The 22,561-nt window shown below is 34.9% G+C and overlaps 1 protein-coding gene across 9 annotated transcripts in view; it reads right to left on the reverse strand.

Annotated features, from left to right (window-relative positions):
- The window catches only part of LOC138179322 (dual 3',5'-cyclic-AMP and -GMP phosphodiesterase 11), a 140,503-nt gene that overhangs the window by 40,031 nt on the left and 77,911 nt on the right, over window positions 1-22,561 (reverse strand). The gene's annotated exons all lie outside the window — the stretch shown is intronic.

Raw genomic sequence — 22,561 nt, forward strand, 5'->3', positions numbered from 1 at the left:
GTGAGTACGCCGTGTACATCAAATTATGTTTTACGAGCGCTGCGAGCGATAAGAATTTATTTACAATATGGTAGAAAAACCTGGCAACATAGATACGAAACGTTCATGTTCAAACGTGAAATTTACGAGAATGTTTCACGTCTTCGGAACTATCATTTATCGTAAAAGCAAAAAAAAAGAAAGATGAAAAAATATGTTACTCAGTTATGTTACATTAAATATATGCAAAACTAATCTGCTATGTTTTTTTAACGTTATGCAAATAATTCATATGACAAGAGTGTCTCCCACGGTTTCATCAACAATGAAACATTGAACGAACACATAGGCATATGTTTCTTTTACTTTGCGAATAGAAAGAAGAAAATCATTATGAATGAGCCCATTACGCAGATTGTCAAGTGTGACACACTTATGTCAGTAAACGACGTGTACGAATCGGTTTCTCCCCGAGGCAGTGTCCTACGGTCCGGAAACGCAGCCAGCGAATATCGCTATGATTGCAACCGTCTCGCGTCGATCTTGTGTCTGCGATCGTGACAAGGTCGGAAGGATCCGAAAAAGGACAGAAAAGCGGAACGAACGGATGAAGAAGGATTTATCGCATCTCGTTCGTCGATCTCTCTTCGTGTCCGTCGGGGGCCTCCCACTCTACCTTTGAGTTTATACGAACAGGCCACCGAAACCTGCTTTTCGACCGGTCGCCCTCATCATCTCCCCTCTTCGAATCCCGGTAGCACCGGTCTTCTTCTTCTCCCGCAAAGACCACGGTACTTCGTCGTCGTGTCAAGTTCAATGCCACCGTTTTTCGTATCTTGCTCCCTTCTTGTACGTTGCTTTGACTCGTTATCTCTTTCTTTCACCTTGCAAGTCTGTCTCAATTGCACCCTTGCCCTAATTTCTCTCTGTCCCTTCTATCCGTTACTATTTAATTCCTCGATAATTTCTTACTTTTACATGTACTTCTATTTACATTCTCTTTTATCCTGTCCATGTAATTCGCGATTTCCTGGTATCTCTTATCACGTCTCGTTTAATTAATCATGGTTTTTTTCTTATCTTTTCTTGGGAAAATCCAGATGCATCGATATAAATGTAAATGTAAACGTCGGACACGATCTTTCGGCTATTTAATTTCTCTCATCGCCCTTTACGGGCGAAATAATTTTACTGCAAATCGTTTTTCTCTCTTAGCCACTACCGTATCCAATTTTGAATAGCACATCGCTGTCGGTTGCTTTCCCCGTAACGTTTCTAGAGCATTGCCAACGGATCTTTATCCCAATTCTGCATCCAATTTTTACCCTTCCGCTCCCGAATTGTGCTCATATTTTTCCTCCGATCGCAATTTCTCGTACGCAATTTCAGCAATGCCACGAATCTCCTGTACACGTTGCAATCGCTTCTGTTCCGTCTGTTCGCCAACGTGTTCGCTCGCTTTCTCTCTCCCTCTCGCTTCCTACATAGTCTTCCTGCTTGCGTATCTCTTTCTCTTGGAATCTCCGTTTTTACCAGTTCTACGCACACCTCCTCGTTCGACAAACTGCTTATATCTTTTTCTCGGAGTGCGATTCTTTCTCTCCTTCCGGCTGACTACCGTGCGTCAAAGCCTCTTTCGTACGTCATTGATAGCCAGCTGAGCAGCTGCCGAGCTACCGGCTACCATAATCGCTCTCCGCCTGCGATTCGTCGTCCCCTACATTCGTGTTCGTGTATACGTTCACAACAGCCGACCGAAAGCGGTGGGGTGCGAAGGAAATCGAAACGACGATTCGAGAAGAACGCGTTCGCGTGGCACGCCCGGCCTTCTCGATTGCGATAATGCGTTACGAAATGGCCAAGCGTTTCCACCCTCTTTTCTCGCTGTATTTTCCCTGCCTGATTTTATACCGGTGTGTAATATATATATAATATATTTTTATGTATATATATATATATATATATATATATATATATATATGTATATATATGTATATATATGTATATATAATCATAATATAATAATAATAATATATTTGTACCGGTCGCCTTCGACGATTTCTCGCTTGTTTAACCAACTGTCGACCGCGACATGTCAAAGATCGTTTACTTGCTACAACGTGTCAAAAGAGCGTAAAAGAGTGGAACGTGTCGGGAGGTTAGAGCAGCAACGACATAAAAAGGATGGCGGAGACGCGTACGTAACGGAGTGTTGGTTATTCGGTGCTTTTCTCGCGATTTAAACAGATCTTTGAATGTATTTCAATGATAATGAAGATTACACGTCAGATACTCGAAGCTAGATGAAATTGTATAAAACGAGCCTCTTAAAGCCTTTTATCTTAATCTCGGATCATGCATAGCTGATTAAAATTTGTTAACGTATTTATCAACACACGTTTGTTAGCCTGACCTAAATTCGCGTTTACGGTTGCTCGTAAAATGAAACGTCGACTTACGGTAGACAGTGAAAATTCTCCGGAAAATGAATACAAAAATCGTTTCGAGTAAATAAAACTTCGAGTAAATAGCGATGACTCAGAATTTTTCCGTAAATCGATGGCAGCGTATTTTTATAGAATAGAACTAAGAAATAAGCATTACGCGAAAGCTTTTCAAAGAATTTCAAAGTTCGCTGTCTTTTATATGACACGCGATACTTCTTGATCCCTAATGGAATATCGAGTATTTAAAGGATTTCAGTGATTTACAACGAGCGTAAGCTCGTTCGTTAATTGAACGAAACAACGAGCTTTAGATCGTAACAGATACTCGAAGCGATACGCATTTGCGTCGACGCAAGATTTCAATCGCTCGATTTCTAAACTCCGTGTACGCTTCTTATCGTTTCACAGGCTGTTAAAGATTCTTTGTTCCATATCTTGTGGCGTTTTGTTGGGTTTTCCTAATGCGCGATATCTTTTAATGTTTCCCAAGGACGTAATTCAATGACTTATTCGTCATTGTTGAAAATCTATTGACGTTACTGAAAGAAAGTTTCAAATTTCTGTCATTTTTTCCATCTCGATTATTCGAGTTTATTATTTACGTCCCTATCATTTCCATGCTATGTTTCGTCTCGCGATGATTAACAACGAGACAATGTCACAAGTATGTGTAAAGTAAACACTTGTTGCGGCATGTTCTACAATCAATCCGGAAATTATGATAAGGATACGAACTTCAAAAATATAACGATTGCAACGTTTCATCGATGCAGACAGTCATCGCTCTAAATACCTGTTGTGATATTAGACTATTTTACTCTTTTGCTTAGTGTTAACCGTCCTTGTGCGGAAGATCATTGAAATTCTCTAAACACCTGCTACTCGACTGGGAATAAAAACCTATAGTATACCATTTAAAAATTCGAACGTAATCTTCAGAAATTCTTCACCTGTGGAACAGCTATTATTGGAATGTTATTATGAATAAACTACCTTTATTTGTGTGCTGTACAATTTCTATAAATAAAGTCTTCTTACATATAAAAAGAAGATATTTGAAGCGACTAAATTTATTAGGATATCGTATATACGAATAAAAATAGAGAACACAAGTATTTCGTTGGCGTCAAATTGTATATGTAGGAAACATTTAATTTTCCTAATAATTAAATAATAATTCTACTAAAGGGAAAATTTTGCATTTTTTTCGATACATGCTTACTAAGAAATTAATAGTGAAAAGATCAGTAAATATCTCAATACCAGAGATTATAATATAAAACATAAAATGTTATGTTCAAAAGGCAAATCAAATTCGCAGAATGAAAGAAATGCATAGAAACTGTGCCTTTCTATGTGTAACTGTGACTTTCACCATCATACAAAAGATGGTGAATAAATTTTAATGTAAAGGAACAATTCGAAATGTATATCTGGTCGAGAAGATCGTCAAGGGACGTTGACGAGTTTATAAATGAGAACGTTTCTCGCCAATTAATATAGAAAAGTTGTTTAAAATAGTTCGTCGACTATTAATGTAAAGAGCGAATATTACGACAGAGTGCTCAAAAAAGATCGTTCATTTCAGAAGCAAATACACAAGGACTAGAAGTAGTTACGAGATATGTAAACGGCTATAAGAAGATTTTATTAAAATAAAACTCAACCTATTCGAACACCATGTCCGCAATCATTTGGTAATAAACCGGATAATTTCGTTCGAGTTCGTAGCATGGACGTGTATAGTGCCCGCAATTCATATTGCTTTAAGATGCCACTAATTGAAAACCTTTTACGATATAGAATGATCTCATATGGCGCACCGTTGAACGAGTCTTATCAAACGTTATGTATAAATCAGAGATAAAGCTGATGAGAACAATGAAAGAGCGGAAACGTTTAGAATCAAACGGAGAAGCACTTGGATAACTGAAAAAAAGACTGAGAAGTTTCTTTTAATATTTCAGGAACTAATCATGTTCGATCGTTTTATCGTATTTTCTTAAGGCGAATCTTATCTATATAACTAGAAATATATATGTATATATATATTTCTATCTACAAAACAGTGATGCAGCTGTAAAACCCATGTAAGTAGACATTGCAATTTAAAAGGAAAGATATAATTCTAAAGATTCCACTAACATCTTTTTCTAATCACAATCGAAAAAGAAATATCGCTTGTTCCAATTACGTAAATCGCTGTTGATGTATATTTAGTGCAAGAATCGTTCCTGTATATATATATATCTACATATATACAGATACTAAAATTGCTAAAAACATTTCTCTAGTCGCTTGATTTTGATCCTACTAGCTACGTTTGAGCAAAACTAAAATCTAAACTCTGGAAACATAATTTAACAAATGTAGAAAGCTAACGAATAAAGCTACAAGAATGGATTAATACAAAGTTCTTTGTAAAAGAGTTGATAAATTTTACAATGCTACGTCTTTGCTCATTGATGCTAAAGACTATGTGACAAAATATGAACGTATTAAATCATGCACAACATACGTTATAATCTAATTCAAAATTAAGAAACGCTTCCATAATTAATTATTTATCTAATTTTAAACGCGTCTAGGAAACGTACATTTCTACAAATTTGAACATTTGTTTATGAATGTTGATTATTGCGCGCCTCTTTCGTAAACAAAGGAACGTGAAACATAAGGTCTAACCTGTCGTGTAATCATACTCGTACATGTACTTGTTATTCCGCATTTAGACAAAAACTTAGATAATATTAAACTGCCATAATAAACTCGTCTGAACACAATTTTTAAGTTTCTTATTCCTGATTTCGTGCACACAGTTTTCATATAGCTTGCTGCTTTCTTATAAAAAATGACGTAACTGTACGTCAGAGATATCTAGCTATAACTTCTAGAGAGAGAGAAGAAAACACATCCTTACGTCAGTGGCGAGCAGCTATAGTTTATGAAAAGGCAACTCTACGTTAGTAACTGCGAATATGATAATACTCGTAATATATAGGTCTTAATGCATACGTGTCACATATACCTTACATTTTACATATTTACGATAAATTCGACAGAACGCAAGACGTTTCTTTTAAAAGCGTTCTAAACTTTACGATCTGGTTTTCATAGCTCGTAAAGATACAGTCATCATATAAGTTTCTCTGACTTTTTTCAATGTTGGGTAATACGTGAAAAGAGATCTAATACTGTGTATTACACGTTGCAATTGAAATAAGAGTAATGGCACGGTTCGTCTGGTTCTCACTTAGTAAACGGCTGCTGTCGGCAAGACAGTGCGTATGTTATATGGCTTGCTGTGAGAATGCTTTTTTTTGTCTATATGTATAATCGTTGACTGTCTGACACGAGAGTTATCACAACGGCCTACCGGTGATCCGGAGCGGCGTCGTCGTCAACTTACGGAAATGTGGCGCCAAGATATTCTTTACGTACATACAGGCACATACGTAGGTATGTAACACTTACGTACTTACTTTGCCGTATTAACGTTGCATATCTTTCAACGCACATATTCTCGGTACGTAGCCGACTTTCCATCAATGTAATAGTTTCTATGTACAAGCGATACATTCTGGTAAATATATAAATCGTTGGTTGTATTTGTACAAGGTATCGTGTGTTTAAGATTAAGGTAAAGTTTGATTTTTCTGATTCCGCGACGCGCAACACGTTGTGTAATAAGTCCTAGATGACTGTGTTACTAGTTTTGTTGAAATAAGTTTTCAGAAATACGGAAATTCTGATGTAAATAATTTTAGCGAATGTTTCCACGTTTGTATGTAACGGAATATACTAAGTACTACTATAATCTAAGTAGTGCTATATCAAGTAAAGCTCTGATCTAACTTCGACAGCATCCGTATGAGAATTACAGGCGAGGAAAGAGGAGGAAAATAAAATTGAACATTAGCTTTTGGAAATATTCAAAATAGAATTACAGAAAAATCGAAAGGAACTTCTTAAAGGATGTATCTTTTATTTATTTTAACAATGATATCCGAAAAGTGTATTGTTTAACGAAGAATACTATAATATGTCGAGAAATGTTTAAGTGTTCGAACAATGGAAGAAAGGATTTTTATGTTTTTCTGTACTCCCTCTATCGACATAACATACGCATACTATGATTATATCGGCAAAGCATCTATCATGTTTATTGAACTATAATTTTCTAATGCATTATATCCTGCTGTCATTAAAACAACACGCGTGTGTTACATAATTATGTAAAATTAATACTTATACATGCGTGAAAAATATTCTTGTAAACACGGCTGTAGAATATGACTGGCAAATGCGAAATAGAAAGTTACGATAGATAAAATAAAGAGAGCTTAGCAAGAAAACGAGAAGTAGCCGGAAAATATTTTCTCGGAAGTAAACGTAACAAATTTCTGTTTACTGTGCCGTACACATTACACGAGTATACGTATGTGTACGAAGGTGTATCGCGGCGATTTACAAGTTGAATCCATTGGTAGAAGAGTCGTTGTAGTCGAGGAAATACGTGGCCGCATTGGTGCACGTAGCGATGGAATTTTCATTCAAGCCAACAATTAGTATTCTAAATGTTCTTAGCATGGACTTTCAACGCACGTCATTCAGATTCCTACTAAACTCACAATCAGCTCTTATCAAATCACAGTTATAGCATATGCGGAATAACAAGTTCACCTCTGAGTTTTCGAGGTTCTCTGACGAACATAAGTCGCATAAAATACAACTAAAATAGTAACTGATATAAAGAGAAATCTAGTAACTTGATATCGATTTACGAGAAAGATACTGTTGGACGTAACAGACTTAAACGACAATTTAAGTTTCAATAAAATCGTTTTTAACGATTCGAAGCCTGATACTTTCGAATAATTACGCGGTATTATCTTTCTCTTTTTGCAGAGAAACTCGCAGAGATAAATGTATGGAAATACAAAGCTCAATATTATAATTTCAGTACAGAAATTGTAATTACCGAACGACGAATATGTACGGCACGACAGTCAGTGATAGTTAACGCCGACAAGCAGACGTTTTGCGACATCGCAGTATCATTATCGAATATCGGCTTGCACTTCGTGATTTATGCGATAATTCGACTGCCCCGTGATTTACAGATTTAATATATTACGATCGGTTTCGAATTCGATCTCTCCAACTCTTCTCGACTAAATTAAAATATCAAACCGCTGAGTAATAAACCACAAAACCGTAAGTAATTTCACGAGTCAGTGAGTGCAAGTCGCTTTTCAAACATGAAAATACTCAAGAAACTTAATAGTAAATGTAGAAAATGGTATATTTACATTTGAGAAAAGAAGAAAAGAATGTATACTCTATCGCGTTTGACGCGCAGGAAGTGCACGTTAAGTCTTAAAAAGTTGAAACAAACTGCTCGATCATTTCCTCTTAAATGGAGCTTCCTAAGCTGGAAGTTTCTCTCAATCATGTATTTGGATTTTATAAGCGCAATCAAAGTGTTACCAGATCTAAATAGAACCGATAGATATAAAACTATAGAAATAACATAAAACAAAATTACAAACCATTCGCCAATATTAACAAGAACACGATTATTATCTGGATTGCTTCTCACTGAGCTGGTAATGAAAAAGCATATTACCATAAAAGAACAGTAATGCTTCCTTCAGTCGAAACACTAACTTTAATCTCGTATCAAGATCTTAGTATAACTACATAAATATTATTGCAAAAGAAGAATAAAAAGATGTAGAATAAATGACTAAGCCATATTTATAAACAAAATTCACGATACAGAACTTTTATCAACCAAATATCCTGCTGCAGTATGAATAATATTAAAATTATACATGAATATACAAAATGGAATCATCCTGTTGTAATTATCACTGTAATCAGAAACAGTCAATCATTCACTATACGTATGCGAGATCATCGTAAGAAAAATGTAAACTAAAAGATACATCGGAACCTGTAGATTGAAATCTAACTTCATCAACATAATCGAAACACGATTCGGTCGAAAAGCGGAAAGTTTTAGACAAAATAATTTTTGCCGAGAACTTGCCATATGGCGATTACTAGCAAATTTTATGCGTATCTACTTTAAACCATTGATTTATCAATTTCTGTTTTCATGTAACGAATCAATTATATTAATAGCATTTGAGATATTCAAATTCGTATTCTTTTCTCTTCTTCTTGCCTCTTGTCCACTGTCACCGTCTCGATAATGGAAGATCGATAATCGAAAACAGAGAGCATAGAAATTTAATTAATAATTCGGCTTCTCTATCGCGCAAAATACTTGTTTTCAAAGTAAAGAATTTCGAACCTAGGAAACAATGAAATTGACGCTTGAATTAAACCATAGTTGACAATGGAAAAAATAAAAAATCGACAAGGATAATATAATACGTTGCTCTTGTTTCAGTCAGCTCCGTTAATTTCAACAAAACTCCGGCATTAAAGCTTACAACGAACGAGGAAGAACAGCTAACTAACCTTGTTTCGAACTCGCCTGTATATTATACATATTCAAATTCGATCGCTACGTAACGTATGGACCGAAAGTACATGTGTCGAACAATTTTGGACGTTAGCGTGACATTGTTACCGAATACGTAATTTCATATTAGGAAAAGAGACGAGAAAGAACAATAGGAATAAATCTAACCTTTATAAACGCGTTATGCAAATTGTTATCGAGTTGAAACGAAGAAAAGGAATTTTCCAACACGCGTTGAATTTTGAGCGTGGCGTAACGTTGAACCGAAGCATCTGCCGTTTCAATTCCACGCCGACGTACCGTCTGGCTTGACGGTATCGACAAGAGAAAAATAAACGCGTTCACGTAGCGCGGACGAAGCGAGCAAGAATCGTAGTGGTTCGTCGTCGAGGTCCACTTTCGGTATGCAAGAGGAGAACGCGGCACGACGCGTGTCTATATTAAACTCGCTTGAAAGTCGTGTGCGTGCGTAAGCTCTCGGTAAGCCTGCAAGCACAACCAGCCTTTCCCGTTTAACCCGAATCAGCCATATTCTTAATGGCAATGCTCGATTTGATATCCCTCGTTCAATTCTAATTTCCCTTTTCACCATTCATGTTCTCTCTACGAGCGAAAATTTGAAAACTAAACATTTAAACATCGTGTTAGATTTACGAGAAAAGAATATGACTACCGCGATAATACATCGACCTCCGAAATCAACGAACGAACGGTTCAGATTGCGCAACGAAATGGCATTGGTAACGTTCGGGAAGATTTGACCTCGTCGCTCGAATTTTCTCTTCGTTGGCATTTCTTGCAAGATCGATACGTACAAACAACGTCAATCAATTCCGCGCAATGACGATACGGATTTGGGTAACCTGAAAAACGAAACAAGTCTGTGGCGATTTCTTTAATTCGCAAAAAATCCGACGTAGTGGACGGAACATTGGATTTCATTGATTTGTAATTTGCAAGAAAATTCGATTAGAGGGAACGAGCGGATCATCGAAGCAGCAGCTACGAAATCAAGCTTCAAATTCGATTTCGTTTCATTCATTTTATCGGCCGTGTCTTTCATCGATTGTTCTTCAATTTCGTATCAACTAGCAAACGCAGGCCGATCTACGTGTTCAGAATTTTTAGCCTACAATTTCTACGGATGACTCACAACTTGGAATCACAAACTAGTTAGTTGGAAAGCTTCCAATTTATTAGGGACACCTCTTCGGGAAAATCAAAAATATACGACAAAGAAAACATTAAGATAAAACGTTCATCACCAGTCAATTCTTAACTATGCTTATATTTTATTCTTCGTTCTAACGACTTTCCTCTGTTCCATAATTATCCTGCATCAGTCAGCGTTTGCTTTTAATTAAAATTATATTCCTTATAATTTATATACGTAATATCTTAAAAGAATCTTTTTTCAATTGTAACGAAGATACAAGACTACGGATTCTAATTAATATACGAGCATGACATTTACGTATCTCAAAATTTATTGAAACGGTCTTTGTGGTAGAGTAAATGTGAAATGAAAGAGACACATATTGAACAAGAAGACACTACAATTATCTGAAACATGACAGATCTTCCCATGGAAAAGATATATTCGTAGCTCCATTAATACATATTCATACGTAGCTTCCAGCTGCTACCATTTCGTGCAAGCGATAGGGGATTACGTTTTTTAGCTTCGAGGTAAGTTTTTAGTATTTTCTAGAACTTTTTTTTAAGTACTGCTACCATTGACTAATTTCTTTATTTCTCATTTGTTCTCTCAGATATTTTTTCGAGGAATTTATGAAGGAGACACTATACGGTTTTTTCCAAAAACAGAAAACGAGACAAGCAAATATTTAATTTTGTTGTTATATTTATGAATAAATACTTCTTAGTAATTGTCCTCTACAAAACAATGCAGTACTTGCAAGGAAAGATATTTAAAAAGCGTTGAGAATTGACATTAATAGAAAAAGTAACAAATGGGCACATTACAAATGGAAATAATATAAGAGTGTGTCTGACCTTTTTTGCTCAGTATGCCATTAGCCAACTCGCTTACAAACGTTGAGACTATGTGATTAACTAAATTTGAATACCACTTTTTTAGTCTCGTTGTCAATTAAGATATTTTGTCCTTTGTTTTCGAATCGCAGGATTATTTTTTATTTTTCAAGTATTCTATAAGTATAATAATATTACAATAACCTGTAGAATGAAATAATATTAATATTACTAGATTTTCATACACTACATCGTAAGCTAATTCATTTAAACGAAAAAAAATAAAAGATAATATTGCAAAAATATTAATTAATATTTAATTAACGATGGGATTTAATGTTTATTTTAAAGGAGTAAAGATATAAAATAATGTCCAATACTATCTGCAATATGCAGAATGACATTTCATAAATTATCTTCCCTACCGTGTTCTACAACTGAAAATGACACGAAGATAAATGATTTTGCATAAAGAAAAGATCATAAATCGCTTGGAAAATTCATTAGGAGCCAGAAAAGTGGCATCACCGTCTATCATATACAGAGAAAATAAAGATAAACGCTCTTATCATGATTTTCTCTGTTTTTCAGATATTTTGAGGAGTACCTATAAACAACAAGAACAACAATCAAACATAGCTAAACAATGGCTTTTTATGCATCAATGCAAGTTAGATTTACCAATGTAATTGTTGGCATGTGTAAAATAAATTCAATAAATTCGGTATTGATTGTAGGATTCTATCGACACACACGAATAACACTTGGAAATGCAAAAACGTACATACATATACGTATATCTATGTAATATAACATCAACTGAATTTATTCAATAAGCCAATTTGTTACTCAATATACCATATACTTGACTCGGCAAATCGATATGAAAAAAGGAATGTCATTTTTCTATGTATATCCTATCCCGTATTACGTTAGAAAAATCCATAATTACTTTAGCTTTTTTTTTTCTTGTTCTCTTTACGGTCTATATTTTTTATCATAATCTTTTAATAAAACTTTTATGGTCCTGCGTTTACACAACATTTTCATCTTACTCTTACCTACGGTACGTATTTAGCAGAGTATGTGCACAGAATCGTCGCGTGATACCCTGTATAGTACGCTTATATATTAATAAAAGTTGTTCGTTCTGCTTGCATCTTAGCAGCAATGAAAAAGTTGCTGCTTTTCTGTAACTCGTGCACAACTAAAAACATTAACGTGTGTAGTTTTTAGAAATACGCAGAATGCTAGCCAACTTAAACTTTGGAGCTTCTAATTAAAGAACTTTTCCAACTTCGCATCTCATGCCATGGCATGGTATATAGGAACACACGTGACCGACGTAAACTTTTTATCTATCTTTTGTTTTAATAACGAGATAAAAGACAAAAATAAGAAGGTCGTGTTAAATCTGTTGATTTCTTCCTGAACCTTTTTTTATCTCCTACAACGACACAAAGGGAGCGGAAACCACGGAGGCACATCCACGTAAGCATGGATTTCTCTCATGGAGAATACTAATCTATACAGCATATTACGTATGTATAATACCTTAATAACGAAGGAAAATGAGATTCATAAGAATTACTCAAATTTGTGTTACGACTACTAACTAAGCTCTATGCACGTTTTAATAAAATACTAATTTTTATAATTGTTGATAATTATACTCGTTAGATAAATTGCTATGTAAAGTTGACATTACTCACAATAATTTTCAAGGTCATGTAAATTTTCCTACAGTATTTTGTACAAAAATTATGCATGTACATGCGATATCAAGGTAACTTCGAATTGTTTGACAAGTAATAACTGGAGCGCGATTTTTTATGTAAATTTATATTTTTGAGAATATAATGAAATAGACAGAATCTCCGTAGAATATTTTTTTGTCTATCAAATAATACAGGAAGCGTTACACTTTCGATATATTACATATCGTTTCATATTATCTACATCCTGTGCAATGTTGCACTTTCAAACTTCTTACAAGCACATAAAAATCCGCAGTTTAGTAATAATTCTTTTGCGTTATTATACGCACATACACGTAATATGTATATATAGATATTTAAAAACGTTAACTAACAAATTATTTATATAAAATAAAAAAGTTGTTTCTTTCTCTCACAGTATCATATATCTCTATAACATCCGACATTTCTAGGTACAGATTTTTTGTAGAATGCACATTGCAGAATTTAATGGCTCATAAAGAAAGAAAAGTTTATGACAAACGTACGTAAAAGTATATCTAGGAACTAGAAAGCCAAACGCGATAACGACAATACGTGCCTCAAAGTTCTTCAGATTTAACTATAAAATATAGTAAGCAGAATTCTGCTACGACTCTAGATCATATCTTGGTACAAAAATTTTCTATCAGGACCGTTATTCTTTCTTCTCAATGTTACCGTTGTGAACGAAGAGAGCCACATTTGCAAAAATTAGTTCCAATTAGTATTCTGTGATTCTTTTACTTGTGATTACGTTCAATCGTACTGTTTATATCCGAGGTAAATCTTGGAAAATAATCGAATATACGAAAGTCTCAACAAATTATTAACGTCACTCTCTATCTTCAAGTACGTTTCTATGTGAAATCAACAAAGTCATGCAAGTACTTGTACGATCGTGTAACAAATGCTGTGCTTTGTAATTAAATGCGTTATAACAAGGCGCAAAAATAAATAATCGTGCTATAACAAAACAATTAAATATAAATCTATTTTATCAATTTCTCTAAAAAAAGAAAATATATATTTGTCATTGAAGACTGCAAGCAGTTATACATCCGAATACGTAGCGCAACCCAACCTGTTAGGTAGTCAAAAATAAACCGATTATAACATATAAAGTTGCAACTAACTTCAACAAACGGAGATATTTTCAAATATTTTCAAAGATACCCGATTCGCTAACAGACTCTAAAAGAAGAATACCACCTGCATATGTAAATGGAAAATTTATATACGGATAAAGAGCTTAAATGCTTTAAGGTACCAGTGCATCGTGTACATGCTATTTTACATTTAAATTTAAAAGAGCGTGGGTTTGTTATACCATCCGATCGGGCTTGTAACCTTTGGGTATTACGTTTTCTTGGAAATAATTCTGGGGATTGAGAAGAAAATAAACTTGGAAAATATTTTAGACAACGTATCATAATATAAATACATTTATACGTCTGTGCAAACGAATACAAAACATTTTAACTCTAAGGGATTTACTTGCTCCTAAACTATCGCTTGCTGAACTGTTTGATTCTTACTTCCATTCAACTTTTCGACGTTATCAAGAAACATAACAATCCTCTAACATTTACCGTGATCCGTGGCTCAAGTTTATTCATTGAATAAAGCGTAATAATCCTTTGAAAAATTATTTCTTCTTTTACAATTATCGCATTTGTATGTATGCGTCTTGATTTTATTCGTTGCATAAGATGTGATAATTCTTTGGAAAATAATTTCTTTTCCTTACAATTATCATTGTCGTCGTTTTGTATTGTTTCCTAGAATAATTGTGATTGATGGTAACAGCACTATTTTCGATAATAATTTCTTTATCTTGTCGTTATCAAGAAATTTCCTGTCGTTTACACTGTACTCGATTATGTGTAACAAACAAATGAAGGTGAATACGACGCTATTTCTATAACATTTTCCTATTCATAGTTGGCAGTGATTAGGCGATTATAGCAAGCGTTTTAGACCAATAACGACGTTTATTTCTTCATTGCTTAAAGTAATCGTCGCCATATCATAACGCTGATTCCAAGAAACAAGAAATCCTTGTTTGTGTATTCAGTATGATTTTAGCTAACGTGGTCATTCGCGAACATCAACGCACTGTCAATAGATTTAACAGTTCTTCAAGCATCTAACTAACAGCTTTCTCTATTCCTGTAGTACTTCTTCCCAACAAAAATTCATGGTGAATACAAAATGTTCCAGTATTTTTTCCTGAGCAAACCTTTTTTGTTATGTTTAATGCGTAAATATGGATGATTAGATGTTTTATTAAAAAGTTAAAAAAAGAAAGAAAGAAAAGGAAAGGAAACATCGATACTTGGTAGATTTATTTTGACAGTGCTGTACGTGTAAGTTCATTTTCCTTTGTTTTGAAATGTTGAAGTGTTTGCGTTTCCATCGATTGAAAAATCCTGATAAAGTCTACCCACAATTACTTTATCCACGTCTCTGTGTGTTTAAACAATTGAAATACAACGTCATATGAATTGTTGCTAGACGATAACAAATTGCAATATAATAATATTGAAAAGACTAAATTCGATTAAGTTTGCAAGCCATGATTGTTTAAAGCATTATAAAAACATTCCTTTTTTTATTTTATAAGATTACAAGCTGTACGTATCTCACAATAAAAAAGACAAAGAGCATCTACTACCAACGTTTTTTCTTCTATAGAAAAAACAGGCATTAATATAATTTTTTTTTTTTTTGAAAATGTAAATTAAAAATTCCCGATAAAAGGCCAAAGGCAACGACTTACTTAATTCAGGCGATAGCACTACTTTTACTTTGGATTATTTTTTGTAAGAATACTGAACGATTACGTATGATTAAGGAAACTTTGTTTTATCCAAGAGTGAAGACGATAAAATTGTTCGGGGAAATCATTAAAATTCATCGAATTTCTTGTTCGGGTAAACGAATCGGAAACGAACGTGCGAAAATTCTATTACAGAGAAAATATTATTTGCCGAATTTATATCAACGAACGGATGGCAAACAAGCGAAATTGAAATTGTGCTTCGACTGTCACAAACTTCCGGTTTTGCTTTCGGCCCGTCTAGCCAACTGTGTTGGCCTAGAGCAAATATTTTCGCCACAAAATGATAAACGATGAAGCACCTTTTTTGCGATGATGTCCACAAAAAATGTCAACCTTTCCGGCAGGTAGAACCGCAAACAGAAATCATACCGTTGCGTGCTAAGTCTTATCAAGGTAAAAAAAAAAAAAAATAAATGATGAGAGCTGTATTTAGGGTACAGACATTCTAGGGCAACGAATTCAGAAAAAGTCGAAGTAATTGCAGCGATGCGAGTATCCAATTACGATTTCATTTCAAGAGAGTACTGTTGCTCGAAACCCGTTCAAAATTACTCAAGCACGTTCTTGTTATCCTTTTCTAGTCTCAAGTTGTATCGCCACGTACAACGCTACAATTTTAATTAACTAATTGTAAGGTAGTAACGCATAGTACTTTCGATGTTGCTCGTACGTAATTATGCACGTTTACTTAAATTATAACACGCGCGCGCATATATACAATATTACTAAATATCATAAATATTTATTAAAGAAATATTTGTATAAAATATCATAAATATGCATACAGTACGCGAAACAACACTTTTGATGAAAAAAGATAGAATCTTGTTATCTTATGAATGAATTTAAGAAGAATGGATGCAATTTTAATTTCGTTACGTTAATACATTCATTCTTGAAAAATGTGTGAAACAACAGTTACTCATTACGTAACACAAGATATTGGTTAATTTAAAAGTATTAAATTTTGGTGCCTCGAAAAAGGAAATTCTTCTTCTTTAAATAAAATAATTTGACTCAAAGTCACTCAGTTCTCAGTAATTCACGAAACTGATCACTCTGTTTTGTTTGATCTGGTTTCCTTCTTTGGCAATTTCATACACGTTCTATGACAATTAAGGTACGGCTTTGTTTATTGCGAGAGATCTAAGAAATTGATGAACTAAAGAAGAATGACAAGTAAACATTCGTACCAAGTTTTTGAACTTGTTACAGCTATTACTCATTGCATCATTTTCTTAAAAATACCTGGGATATTATTGTCTCAATTAATTAGTTACGAGCTCCTCTGCAAACTTTTGTGTCTTAGTATTCTTGTAGATTTGCGTATGTTACCAAAGGTGAGCGAACGTATTGTTAGAAATTTTCATCGCAATCTAATCGAGTAAGATGTTATCTTTACTTCGGATTACTCGAATATTGGTTACAAGATACTAGATTATATTACGCAAATGTGAGAGGCGCACGTATTATACTCCTGTTAAAAATTACATCATTCGCAAATGTTATCTTTCAAATTTATGTAGCCTCTTCATTTTTTTTTGTTTTTTTTTTTGTTTATAGATAACGAACAATTATCGGCAATTAAGGCAATTATCCCCTACCTATTCATTTTATCACATACAACTAGCACGATTTTATAGGCCTGTAAATAATACTTCATTTATCGTCAATCTGACATTTATTGCAGCATTATGTACTACGTATAAGACACCTGTTCTCTGATGAATTCGTCTTTGATAAAAGACATACTATATCGGGGATTTAGATATCGTTCGCTAAAATAAAGAAAGACTTACTTCTCCTAAGAAAGACGATAAGTATGAGTATAATATTGTAGGGTGACTTATTTTACTAAATTCGTTTTAAATTTCAAATTGTATTGAAGATAGATATATCAAACGCTAAAAAAGAAACTATATCGGAAAAACTACAATACTAAACAGCTAACGCAATATTCTTCTAATTAATAATAAACGTAAGATAAACAAGAGCAAGACGGAAAGCGATCATCTTAAATTGTAAAATGTAGTCTGTAACGTAATGCGTGTAATAATGTGTGTTATGTAAAATGTTAAAAATGTAACCAACATCCACATACATAGAACTGTTGAAAGTTACTTTCTTATCACATCTCTGTTAATTTTGCTTCAACTACTTGTCTCTCAAAATGTGTTTTAAGCATCGTATCACAATATCTGTGCGAGCGACGATATCTTAAAACGTAATTAGCAATTACATATGTATCTCGCAAAGCATTCTTATTTAGAATCTTTTCATTCTGCAAAATCATATAAAGATCGAACTCATGAAATCAAAATCGAGACAATGAAACTCTTTCTAATATTTAAATAACCACTCCGACAAACTTTCCCTAATGTACATATCGCGCAAAAGGTGTACGAATCAGAATTATCCCATACGTCGCCCCATTGATTAAAACAACAGTCGAATGCTTTTTATTCGCCAACTCATTTATCAAGTTTCACGATTGTTAGGGGAAAAAATCCTTTCTCGATACGTTATTGACGCGTGATACTTTGCATATCATACGGTTGAAACAACGTTGAAACGAACAATAACGTTGATCGACACAATGATAGTTAAGCCATTGATAGGGGTAAACAAGCGATTTAGCGAAAGCGTATCGAGGAAGCAAATCGAATTTTCTACAATTTCGAGTGATAATATCGTTATTCTGACCGAACATCCGTATCAAGAGAGCAATACGTCTAATTACGCGATTACATTTTCTTCGAATCGAACGACCGAGCTATCGACGGGGCTGCCGCAGCAAGAAAAAAATTAGTCGCAGGTAGTGAACGCGGTGGTAAAGTTCGCGTCCACTGCGAAGATACGCGAATATGAGATTTATTCGGTGACACGAATCGCGATAGGGGAGCGAGTTATCGTAAAGAGGCTATGGGTTTTCGCGATACCTTCTAGTAACCTGTCGAGCTATTACGCTATTACGACCTGGGGGCCACTAATGGGGCCCATGCTGTGCACGAAGGAATCACGTTACGCACGCATGCAGCTACGGTCAGTCGTGTGCACGGGTCTCTCCGCGCTCTGCGTAGAGCGTACAGCGTGTAGAGTAGAGCATAGAGGAGCACAGAGGAACGCGTGGCTATGCCATGCACCGCAGTTCGACTCACGGCTACGTTTATTGCAGCGTGCACACAGCCAGCCACCGGTGCAGCGTTCCGCGGGGAACAAACGTCTACACGAAATACAATACTTTCGTACGTGCCATTCGAGCAAGCCTCTGCATTTACAGCAGTCCATGATACGCCTTCGTTCCTACCAAATACACCAAACTTTTCCATCGAGACGATACTATATACACGTCCGAGCCGACGCGACACGCTGACGTTCCTTTCTTTTTCTACTATGTAATAGAAACGCTCGCTGCTCTTCTACGAGCGGATCTAATTTATTACCCGTGCGATTGCACCGAGCTATTGATAACGGAGCTGCGACAACTACGTCGCACTACGTACACGTTCGTTCATGCTTCTTATCTATCGACCACGCATTCGTCTCAACTGACTTTTTTCCCGACACGTTCCTTTCGCTGCCAATGATTAAAGAACACGTTTTGTCTCGCGCGACTCATTTACATTTTTTTCTCCCTGCGTAGCGCCAGTCAAAGAAACCAATCTACGTATACTAGGCGCTCGTATCTGGACGCTTTCTCTCTCTCTCTTTCTCTTTCTCTCTCTCTCTCTCTCTCTCTTTCTCTCTCTCTCTTTCTCTCTATCTATCTATCTATCTATCTATCTATCTATCTATCTATCTATCTATCTATCTATCTATCTATCTATCACTCATTGATTTTTATACAGAAACAGTATTTAAGACAAGTATTACAAACTAACGACGAACTAACAATTGAAAGTAATATTTATTAGAAACGAATGATTTATTATAGGAAATTTATTAATATTATTAGAATTGAATAAAAATTCTTCGTCCTTACCCCATAAGTTTAACCACCCTAGTATTCCTAGCAGTTTATAAAAATCTCTTCGTCTGATCCGTAATTTAAAAATTAAATAGACCGATGATAAAATATCGCAACACCTTCATAAGTTTCATCATACAAATTCTAATCTTTCCATTGCAAGTGGGTGAATGATTTTTCGTGTAAAAATCAAACTCGTAGTAACGTTATGCTACATGGGATTACGATAGTATCGATTAGATGACTAAATCATTACCGGTACTGTCACTTGTAATTTACATTATGTTTTGTCAAATACAAGCAAATGCTTGGATACTTTTAAACGTTAGCTCAACAGCGGACATAACACTTTTGGACAGGAAGACTGCTTCGCACGAGTATTAATCTATACGATATCTTACACATGCACACAACTTCGTGTACACGTACGTGTACGTACGTGAGCAGATGGAGAGCGGAAACAAAGAAATTAGTACATCCGTGAAAAGAAGAACACCATTTCTCGGTCAAATATTTTGAAAAGAAAAGTTTGTCCAACGACGTTCAATTAATGAATTGTTGATAAACTTAAATATTGAACATTAATTATACAGAACGCGGTCGAATAATGTTTGACGTGAGATAATTTCTTACGAGAAAGTAAGAAAAATATGGAACACAGAATAATAATACAGAACAGAGAATATAATTATCCGTCCGACGCATAATTTTCGAGAAAATCGAGTTTGAAAATTTATCAAGTGTACTCGAATCTGGCTAATTCCGCATTGGACAGGAGTAAATAAATAATCGACAGCGGGTTAGTCTACGTAAGAAAATAAGTAGAAATTGTAAAATGAAATATTTTCACAAGACGCTCCGTTTCCGAGAAAAATAAATTTGAAAATTTATCATACATGTGTAACAGGCCGATTCTTAACTAAACACGTTCAAACTCTGTTTTCTTCGCGATAAAGCCGTAAATAGAAGTATTTTGTTCCACACTCCTTACTTGTTCTTGGCTGTAGAATTTATTTCTGCCATTATTTATTTCTGTCCAGCCTGGAATTACCCAGGTTCAAGTATATTTGACAAATTTTCAAGCTCGGTTTTCTCCAAAACAACAAAGAATTTTATTCTGCATTCTCGTCTTATTTTTTCATAAGGAATCACATCATGCCTGTCTACAATGCGATTAGTTATATATATAACGTTACCTTTGCCGAGTACCGTCCGGGGCTTCTTTAAATTCATTCATAATTAATTTTGACTGAAGAGAAGTAAAGATGGTCAAAACTTCTACTATCGATACGGTTTGCATAGCTAAATATATTTGAAAATGTAAAGAATATAGATGAATTGAGCGTACCTTATTTTCATATAGCAAGAATTCGTAGCAAATTTAACTTGGAAAATAAATCTTAGCAAGATATACTCGTACGAACTCATGTCGAATTAAAATCGAGTTATATTATCCGTCCAAACGTGAGATAGTAGCGCACGATTCAAATCATCAAATATTATGCAATTTAATGTAACAATTTCAGCATAGCAATCAGTTTGAACACATTGTATTTCGGACAAGCATTTATTATATTTCTAGATAAGAACGTTTCGTCCACGACGTCAACAAACAATAATTATTTCCGTATAGCGTGCATTATGTTCAGACAATACTTGACCTCGTAACAAGCAATCTTGTTCTTTCGTGAAATTTTCTACTCTTTCGGAAGGAAACGACGAGATCATATGTGTCGTGAAATTTTCGCTCGCAAATATCGTGAAAATCTTTTCTAATAGATACTAATGGAAACCTTTTAGTTCTTTAAACACTGTCTAATACAATGAATTCTTCTCTGTTTGCAAAACGACATGTCTGTTCTTTTCCCTTTCCTTCTTTTTCCTCTCTAATAATAATGCTATATAGAAGGGGTCTTTTACAAACAAATACGAAAACATTATCAACTGACAGTCACTATACATGATGGAGAAATATTGTTCTTACATCTAACGCTGTCGGACATTAACTGATACTATAAACACTGTCTTTGAACTTGAACGGGAGCATCTCACTATCGTCTCGTGCCTGAACAGGTACTGTACACTAACTTTTATAATCGCGGTACAAACGAAGTATGCGCAAAATGTACAACTATAATAGCCATTCCAATACGAAGAAATGATTGGACAATGTGGTATAATATTGATAACAGTCGATATAGAATAGCCGGAAACATCATCGTCTCGGTTACTTTCGACAGCTGTTTGTTGTCCGTAACCTCGGGTGCGTTTATCATCGTTCGATCTAGACCCTATCGGTATTGTACGTTTGTGTCTCGTATGTACCTAAGCGCAACAAAACACGTATCGACTTAGCAAAAATTTGTCTTATCGTAAATCTAAATTTCTCGTCGTATCTTCCTCTACGAGAAGATCGCAAACGTTATTCGAAAAACGCTTTTGACTTTCCTCTCGTTTTTCGTTCAAGACGTGTTACGAGTTCGTTACAATTAAAATCCGAGGTTCTAAAAATAAAAGAGGTAACAAAGAAAGTCGAAATTCGTCGAGAAACTTTCATTCACCGGGAATTGGTTTTAAAGTAGTTAACCCTTTGAGAGTTAGTGGTTTCAGTCCCGCAATTTCGTCTTATTTCTTTCAGCGATTCTCCGTATTTAAAACAAAATTACTTCCAGCTCTTTGCTTTTTTCTGCACAGTCTCCAGCAATTACTTTGATACTTTGCAATATTACTGTCCTTTCCGGTTTTCATTATTCGCATCTGCGCTACGTTCTTCCTTTGGTATGTGTACTGCGTATAAATGCGTATACTGTTCTATTCTGCACATTTTTTTCTGTCAAGTAAAATATTGCATGTCGTTTATGTTGCGTGTGATGCAGTTCGATAATTGAACTACTGAGGCAGGGTCTAAGTAACGCAAAAAAAACACATTTTTGAAATCTCTATTATCAACCATTATTTCTAATTATTCGTACGTATAACGGCTCTCTCTCTCTCTCTCTCTCTTTTGTTCATAGACGCATCGTTTCGTACTACGAGCTGCAAGAAGTTAAACACGAAACAACGGTGTAATCGAATAAGAAGGAAAATGGAGGTGAA

The sequence above is a fragment of the Bombus flavifrons genome, chromosome 4 (assembly GCF_040668555.2).
Source record: "Bombus flavifrons isolate JBK064 chromosome 4, iyBomFlav1_principal, whole genome shotgun sequence".
NCBI lineage: Eukaryota > Metazoa > Arthropoda > Insecta > Hymenoptera > Apidae > Bombus > Bombus flavifrons.